Raw genomic sequence first — 8,719 nt, 5'->3', positions numbered from 1 at the left:
CTTACTGCATTCACTCTGGCCCGCGAGGAGCTGCTGACGGCCCTCTCCAGCCGTGCTTCCTTGACCACTGAGCAGAGCCCAGGGGCCCACGCCTGCCCCAGGACCTTTGTGCATGACAGGCGGATGTGGACAGAGGCCCTTGATCCTTGGTCACCGCTAACAGTGGCTGCAGGTGCGTTGGGCACTGGCTGTTAACTGTGCTCCTTCCTCTATGTTGGTGCGTGTTGGACAATTTCCTAAGAGAAAGTGGGAAATCAATCAACAGGCCGATGGCTCTTCCTGTGGTCCCTGTTGGTTGAGAAGGTAACGAAGTCTTTCTTTTTGGTTCTCATAGGACCTCGGCAACCCCAGGTCGTATCAGCCTAATACGACTTATACTCCAGGAAGACTTTAAAGCAAGCAGTGCCAGGAGCTAGGAGAGCTTAAAAACAGGTACAAAGATGAAAGTAAACACTGCTATTTTAGAATGTATTTTTGTGCACCGGTAGCCATAATTTTGGTGATAATTGTATTTGTGTAAGTTTTGCCTGCTATGTAAGAAGTTAAAAGTATTCAGAAAAATCATTCGTACTAGATCAGAAATTGCAATCTTAATGGTGAAAGGGAATTTATTTTTCCTTCTGCTTTTTAGGGCCGCATCTGCAGCACATGGAGGTTTCCAGGCTAGGGATCGAATCAGAGCTGCAGCTGCCGGCCTCCACCACAGCCACAGCAACACCAGATCCGAGCTGTCTGCAACCTACACCACAGCTCACGGATCCTTGACCCACTGAGCGGGGACAGGGATTGAATCCACATCCTCATGGATACCAGCCAGGTTCTTAACCTGCTGAGCCACTATGGGAACCCCCTGTGTCGGGTTCTTAACCTGCTGAGAGCTTGAGCCTAGGGGAATTTACTTACACTTATAATCAAGCCTTAAATGGCTAAAAAAAAATTGTGTTTCAAAGTTCCTTTTCTGTTTATATTTATTTATTTATTTTTTGTTTTTTGTCTTTTGTTGTTGTTGTTGTTGTTGCTATTTCTTGGGCTGCTCTCGCGGCATATGGAGGTTCCCAGGCTAGGAGTTGAATCGGAGCTGTAGCCACCAGCCTACACCAGAGCCACAGCAACGCGGGATCCGAGCCGCGTCTGCAACCTACACCACAGCTCACGGCAACACCGGATTGTTAACCCACTGAGCAAGGGCAGGGACCGAACCCGCAACCTCATGGTTCCTAGTCGGATTCGTTCACCACTGCGCCACGACGGGAACTCCCTTTTCTGTTTCTATTAAGTTTGAAACTTTCGTTAAGAAGATAAATGCGCGCTGTTCAGAACTCCTGCTTCCCGTTTCTTCCCGACACTTCAGGGACCGGTCATCGCCCTCGCCATTCTTCCCTCGTTTGTGGCAGCTGCCCCTGGGGTGGGTGCGCCAAGCGGGGGCTGGGGTTGAAGGGGCCCTTGGGTGGTGGGACTGGGGCTGGCAGGTGGGGGCTGGGACTTGAGGAGGGGCTGGGATAGGGGGCTTTTCCTTGGCGCTTCCTTCACCCCCGGGGAGTGGGCAGGATGCAGCCCTGGGGTCATGGCCCGTCCCGGGGTGCCTGTGGGGCAGAGATGCCAGCTGCGGCCGTGGCCATCAGGCCGCCTCGCTGCACAAACAGAGAGCCTCGGTGGCTCCAGACAGAGCTCCCACTACAGGCAGGACACCGCGTGCGTCTCCAGCGTGGCTGCTCTACGTTAAGCCTCTCTTGTCTGAGTTACAGAAACGGCACGGAGGGAGGGGTGCTGTGCTGTGCCTCGAGGTCCCTTCCCAGGTAAGTGTGGGGAGCGGATGGCCCAGGCAGCTGCCCTCCGGCGGGGGCGGGGCGGGGCGGGGGGTGACTCTGGCCCCGAGGGCTCCCCCACAGGCCTGACTGCACCCTCTGCCGCCCCAGGGAGCAGGCGGGCACCCCCCCACCCGAACCCAGTCCACCTGTCTGAAGTGCGTTTCATTGGCGAGGTTCAGCACGTTCACCAAGTGGTGCAGCCGAAACCGTAAATGCCTTTGGGACATTTCCCACACCGCCTTCGTCTAATCCCTGTTTGCGCCCAGCTCTGGGCAACCTCGAATCTGCTTCCTGTCTGTAGTTCTGTGGCCTGGACGTTTCCTGTAAGGGGGACCCCCCCAACCCCAGCATGTGCTCTTTTTCTGGCTTCTGTGACTCAGCACAGCGCCGACGTCCCCCAGGGGGGCAGCGTCTCCCTCCTGCTCAGGACTGAGTGATGTTTGGTGGTGTGGGCCGCACTGCGGCGCCTCTCACCCCGCTGGGTGTCTGGGCGCTTTCTGCCTCCTGGCTGCTAGGGATCCAGTCGCTGAGCGGTTATGAGGGCTGGAGGGCAGGTCCTTCAGGGGGCCTGGGTTTCATTTCTCTTGGAAGGAGACTTTGTTACTAAAATTATATTTTTGGAGGGGGTTATTCAGGCCCAGGATACAGGACTCAAAAGGAGCAGACGGGGAGTTCCTGTCGTGGCTCCGTGGTTAACGAACCCGACCAGTAACCACGGGCGCTTCGCTCAGTGGGTTAAAGATCCGGCGTCGCCCTGAGCTGTGGTGTAGGTCAGACTCGGCTTGGAGCCCGCATTGCTGTGGCTGTGGTGGAGGCTGGCAGCTGTAGCTCTGAAAAAAAAAAGGAGCAGAAGGAATAGAAGGGGGAGTGAGCAGCGAGCGTCCTACCTGCGATTCCCCCGAGGCTGTCACTGTCACCACCCACGTGCCTGGGACATGGTGCGGCCAGAGACCGTGGCCTCCCAGCTTCCTCCTGCACGGCTGAGGTCCAGCGAAGTGCAGCTGAAGGGCCTGGAATCAGGAGGTGACCCGTGTGCAGGACCAGCCTGCCTGGTAAAAGCTCGGAGAAGCGTCTGACACCGCCCGACACGGAGGAGACTGCCCCTGACCTCGGGGTCACGGATCCGGAGTGCCAAGCCCAGTCGTGATGCGAGGTGGCCCCTCCCAGAGCTGCCCCCTCCCACCCCCCCCTGCATGCCTGCTGGTTCATGGGGTCCCAGGACGAAGGGCCAAGTGGTGTCCTCTCCAGCGGACCATGCAGGGACCCCTTCCACATGCTGGGCGCTGCTCACCCCCGTTCCAGGCCTTCCCTCTACTCCCAGGGGCCCAGGGAGGCTGCAGCGCAGGTGAGCTGCTGGTCCGGCCACCTGGCTCTCAGCCCCTCCTGTCTGCTGAGTGAATTGCTGTGTGACTCTGGGCGCGTCCCCCCCTCTCTAGGAAGCATGCAGCATGTGTGACAGCCCCCAGGCTGGCCTGGTACAGGCTGATTCTGCCAGGTTGGGGGTGGGGTTCAGCCCAAATAGGCTGGGAGCAGGGAGGAGAGAGAAGGGGGGAAATACTGGGGTAGGGTGCGGGGGCTCAGGGTGCACCTGCTGCCAGGTTTGCACCGGCTGTTGTGACAGTGGCTTCAGAGAAGAGGCAGCTGGAGCTGGGCACCCCCAGGTTGGGGACAGAAGGGCCGTGGGCAGGGGCAGGAACACCAGCAGGTGTGTGCGAGGTGGGGGCGGCGGAGGTGGTCGCATAGAGACAGAGTGTCAAACAGCAGCTGGAGCTTCCGCTGGAGGCACGCCTGCTGCCGGCTGCCGGGGGCTGAGCTTTGAGAGACTGGACTGGCTCCTAGCTGGTGTGTGGGACTCAAGGTGGGCTGGGCTTTCGAGCTGAGCTTTTCTCCTGGGACCCGAGTCCTTTCCTGTCCCCGCAGGGCCCGGGTGTGTGGGATGGCTGGGCAGAGCCCAGAGGGCAGCCCCAGCCTCAAGGATCCAATTCTGGGGTGGGGGTGGGGTGGGGGCATTTGCACTGGAGCTTAGAGTAGACGTTGGAAACCGTGGGCCTGCACCGCATGGGGGTCTCGCTGATACACCCCAGCACTCAGGGACTCAGACCACAGTGAACGGAGCAGTAACAGTGAGGCCCAAACTGCGGACCTGCCATTTAAAGGTTTGATCCGCAGGCATCAACTGCTCCAGAGACTCAGGTGCGCCAGCTGCGGGGGACCAGCTCAGGGGTGCGCAGGGCAGATAATGGTGCCCCCACTGAGGTCCAGCCTGCACCGGGGGAGACCGGGAGTGACCCTGCTGGCCTGCTCCCCTCTTGTCCCCTGGCACTGTGCATGGCGGGGGCAGTCGTGGTGGGAAGTCTGGAGTCCCTGTCCCCGGTGAGCGTGGGTGGGCGGACCCCAGAGAAGGCCCCGGGAGGTTGCTGGGCCGGGCCGGGAGGTGGGGGTCGTCAGGGCCCCATCCTCCTCCTGTTCTTAACTGCATAGATTTTCATACGAATGCTGCCTGAGCCGAGGGTGGAATCTGGTGGCCTCCTGACATGCATGAGCTGAAAAAGAGGGCAGGCAAAGCTACTTCAGAGAATCTGCTAAAAGGGAGGGGCGCCGGGAGGGAGGAGGGAAGGGGGAGGGGCCAGGAGGGGGGAGGGGGCCAGAAGGGAGGGGGAGGGGAAGGGAGGGAGGGAGGGAGGGAGGAGAAGGGAAAGTGGGAGGAGCCAGGAGGGGGCGGGGCTGGGAGGGAGGGAGAAGGGAAAGTGGGAGGGGGCGGGAGGGAAGGGGAGGGGTTGGGAGGGGGCGGGAGGGAAGGGGAGGGGTTGGGAGGGGGCGGGAGGGAAGGGGAGGGTTGGGAGGGAGGGAGGAAGGAGGGAGGGAGAGGTGCCAGGAAGAGTGGTGGCTCGGGAAGGGGGAGTGGCTGGCACGTCCCCTGCGCCTCCACTGCGGCGGGGGGGGGGGGGGAAGAAGCGGGAAGGAGAGAACATTTCTGGGGGCTTCCAGGAGAAGCCCCTCTGCGTTCCCCCTTCCCAGGGCTGGGTGGGAGAGGGTCTGCAGAGGCCGCTTGCCCCTGAGCAGGCCCCTTGCCCTGAGGGGCAGCTGGTGAAGGGAGCTGGAGGTGGGCCTGAGGGCGGAGGCACAGTGGGCCTGTGGAAGGCTGTGACCTCTGCAGACACTCACTGGGCTCTGTGATCCCTTGTAATCCTTTGAACTGCCCAGGTGGGGAAACCCGGGCACAGAGAGGGTGAGGGACCAGCCTGAGGCAGCACAGCAGCGGCGGTAGAAGAGCTGGGATCCACTGCAGTCCTGACGTTTCCTCTCTACTGCGCCTTCAGAATCAGATCGTCTCGCTGCAGCCCACTGGCCCAAGCCAGGTGGCCCCAAGTGACCTGGTCGGTGAATAACGGAGGGTCTGTCCCGGAAGCGTTCTCTCTCCGGCTGCTTCCTGGCGGCCGTTTTTGCCAAGTGCGTCGGTCCAGCCTGACGGGCTGTCTTTTCTTCTGAATGCGCCCTTGACCCCGGTCGAAGGTATTTGTCCAGAATTTCCCACCTCTGCTCCTATCCTGCTGGCAAATAGCTGTGGCCAACTGCCCAGACCAGGTTTAAAAATCCTGGCTGCAGTTTTGGTAAATGGATCATTTAGAGACGGGACTTTCAGAAAACTGGTCAGTTAAGGCCCTTTCGCTAATTGGCGTTTTAGAGAATCGATTTCCCGTATCTTGATCCAGACTCTTTGCCAGGCCACCCAGGGTGCTTGAGCAGGTTTGTGGGGAAAGCCAAGGGAAGGGGTGCCAAGAAGCACCTGCAGGGACCCCGTGGGGCTTCCTGAGCTTGTTCAGGGACAGAGCTTTCCCTAACCAGGGGACAAGGGGTCATGGGCGCGTCCATCCCCTGGCGTGGGCGGGCTGCCTGCAGGGTAGCCCCAGCCCCGTTCCTGCACCTCTCTCTGGGGCACCCTCGGGCTGGCAGAGTGGCCCCCTCAGCCCCCTCTGCCTGCAGCCTTGCCCGCCTGCCTGGGCTCCTGCTTTTCAGCAGGTGTGACAGTCCCCACCCCACGGCAGACGTGAATCTCTTCTCTGGGGTGCTGGCATGTTCATCCCGCCTCCGATGTCGAGGTGGGTCCAGTGTCAGCGTCGGGTGGGGGAGTTGCTCAGGGCTGCACCCTTGCTTGAAGCCCCCGAGAGAGATCACAGGCCTCTCCTCCCTCAGGACAGCGCTGCTGCCAGGCGCCCAATTGCGGGGCTTTGCTTCCACCAAAAACAGGAGAAGGAAGGCATGGGCCCCCAGTGAGACAAGCACCTGTGCGCTCACACCCCACACCCTCTGTGCCCTGCAGGTCCCTGGTGAAGGGCTGCCTGGGGTGGTGGAGGGTGTGAGCAGGGCTGGAGCCGAGACCTGGGGGCTCGGGCTCAGGGTGGAGCTGATGGGTCTTGCCCTCAGCCCCTGTGAGCCCACCAGGCAGCCAGGACCCAGGCCAGGAACTAAGGCTCGTGCTTCAGCTCCAGCCTGGCAGGACGCTGTGGGAGGGGGGCGGGGGCGAGGGCGCCCCCAGCAGCCTGGCATCGGGCCGGAAACCCCAGCTGACCTGCCAGTGTGAGCCCCGGGGCTAAACTGGCAGCTGGAGGCACCCTCACCACTTCCAGACTTGAAGGGGGAAAAAAACCCACAAAAACAGGAACTCCAACAACAAAACAGCAACAAACAACTACTCAAAATAAGTCTGCAAACACACATCGAAAACCCAAGAAGTTTTTTTTAAGGTTAAGAGGCAAAGTTGCATAACTCTGAGGCCATATTAAATGCCACCAAAGTATATGTTTTAAAATGGTTAATTTTATCCTATGTGGGTTGTACCTCATTTTTTTCTTTAAAGAGCCAACCAAATCCACATTCAGAATATGCCTCCCGTCTGGACGGAGTTAAACTTACGGAGCGCCTGAAAAGCCTGTGATGCTTGAAGAAATCAATGCGGGAATGACATTCGTTCAGAGACTCCGTGCCATCCAGCTGGCAGCTGCATAGCTGGGTCTGGAACTGGCCCGTCTTGGAAATGGCGAATCCAGGCCCCGAGACCCAGAGCTCAGAGGGGGAAGAGGGTTGGGTAGTCGGCGGAAAGAGGATTGGAGAAGCAGAGGACCAAACTGAGGAGTCTTCCAGAAAGTAAAACAGAGAAGAGAGAGGCGAAGTCGTAAGCACGTGTGCCAGCTCACACACACGTGTGCGTGCGCGCACACACACACACACACACGGGCACCTGAGAGATGCTCAGGGCGGACAGCACACGTCCACGAAGAGCCCCCAGAGCGGCGCAGAGGCGGCGTTGCACTTGAAGCTGCAAGTGGGCCGAAGATGCGCCCAGCACAGCGGGGGAGCCGGGACGCACAGGGAGATTCTGAGACGCAGCCGGAAGGATCCATCCCTGCGGCTTTGGCGCAAGGGGGCTTGTTAGCAGGTGTAGACAGCCCTCAGACCACCCGGAGGGCCTGGAAGACAGAAGAAAGCAAGCCTGGGTGCCCCCCACGGAGCCGGACGCCGAGAGGGGGCTCAGGGTTCGAGACCCCTGCAGAGAAGGCGGGGAATGAGGGGACCCTCTTGGAAGCCGCTGGGCAGAGGAGGTCACGTGTCTCAGGGGAAGGACAGCGCCAAGGAAGCAGCGGCCAGCAGGGTGGACGGAGGCCGGAGCGGGCGGGCCACACGGGAAGTGGCCTGACAACCTGTGGATGATGGCAGATGGGGCTGATGGGGAGAGATGCGAGCGGAGCTATGGGACAGCGGCCAGGGCAGGCGGTGGTGGGGGGCTGCCTGGGTGGCCACGGGTTACCCGGAGGTCTAGGCAGCGCCCGAGGACGAAGACCACACAGGAGGGAAGGCCATCGCCTGCCCGCCTCCCGCCTGGTCCTCGGCCCCCAGCCTCAGCCCCTCCTGCACTGACAGTTCACCCACTGTCTGCACTGGCGGGGGGATACCCCCTGCCTGAGCCCCGCGCCCCTGGCCTGAGCTTTTGTCAACTTGGCATCTCCATCTGCTGAAGGGAATGAGCTGGTGGAGGCGCAACCAGGCAGGGCCAGGAGGGCTGGGAGGCTGTGGGCGAGGCTGGCGCTCACTGGTCACCTGGGAGCTGGCCTGGCGTGCACGTGGTGGTCAGGCCATCGTGCAGAGGACGGCCTGAGGCAGCATCCCTCCCGGGCAGGGCCAGGAGGCCCCGGGCAGCAAAGCCAGGGTGAGATTTCTCCAGAAAACTCCGCGTCTGTGCCCTCAGCGGGCAGCTGGCTGCGCCCAGGGTGGGGGCCCCTCTGGGGAGCCTGGGTGTGGACACCTCCTGCACAGAGCTGGCCCTTCTCCCCCTAGAACATGCCTCCCCTTCCTATAATCCAGGCTGGGGGCGGCAGCAGGCCTGACCCGGGGGGATGTCGAGTGTCGAGGTCACACCGCTGGCCACACGTGGTTGTCTGATGGCCACGCGTGTCTGCCTCTGCCCGCTGCAGGCGGCAGGCCCACCAGAACCCACACGGACCGTGGTGGCCAGCCCGGGCCTGGAGCCAGCTCCCCTCTACCTGGTGGCTGAGGGCGGGGAAGGGCCCTTTGGGTCCAGAAGTGGGTGAGCGTGGCTGGATCTCTGTGTGGGGCCTTGTGACCGCGGACATTCCACAGAGATCCCTGCAGCCGGCCCTCTGGCTGCGGGTGACGCCAAATTGAAGTTACAATGCGTGATCCCTGTTCAGGCAAACAGAGGTCGGGTGGCCACGGCGGGTCTGGTGTCAGGCACGGTCCTGCCCCACTGGGACGGTGACTGCCCCCTGACCCGCGCCTCAAGGACACCCCACAGCTGGTCCGAATGACTCCTGCCAGCGGCCACCTCGTCCGCCAAGGTCTGCCCTTGTGACTCTGCGCTGTTTCGGGCCCCAACCAACACTTTCTTAGCAAGA

The 8,719-nt window shown here is 61.2% G+C and overlaps 1 long non-coding RNA gene across 1 annotated transcript; it reads right to left on the bottom strand.

Moving 5' to 3' along the window:
* Window positions 1-3,800: 3,800 nt before the first annotated feature.
* Window positions 3,801-6,934, bottom strand: LOC125113770 (uncharacterized). Its single transcript, XR_007131587.1, has 3 exons — window positions 6,723-6,934; window positions 4,974-5,182; window positions 3,801-4,351 (listed from the first exon to the last, which is right to left on the bottom strand). It is a non-coding gene; the product is annotated as an uncharacterized LOC125113770 (long non-coding RNA).
* Window positions 6,935-8,719: the final 1,785 nt, after the last annotated feature.

This window comes from Phacochoerus africanus, chromosome 1 (assembly GCF_016906955.1).
Source record: "Phacochoerus africanus isolate WHEZ1 chromosome 1, ROS_Pafr_v1, whole genome shotgun sequence".
In the NCBI taxonomy this organism is placed as follows: domain Eukaryota; kingdom Metazoa; phylum Chordata; class Mammalia; order Artiodactyla; family Suidae; genus Phacochoerus; species Phacochoerus africanus.
The sequence above is the reverse complement of the archived record's forward strand: the minus strand, read 5'-3'. Positions and strand labels throughout refer to the sequence as shown.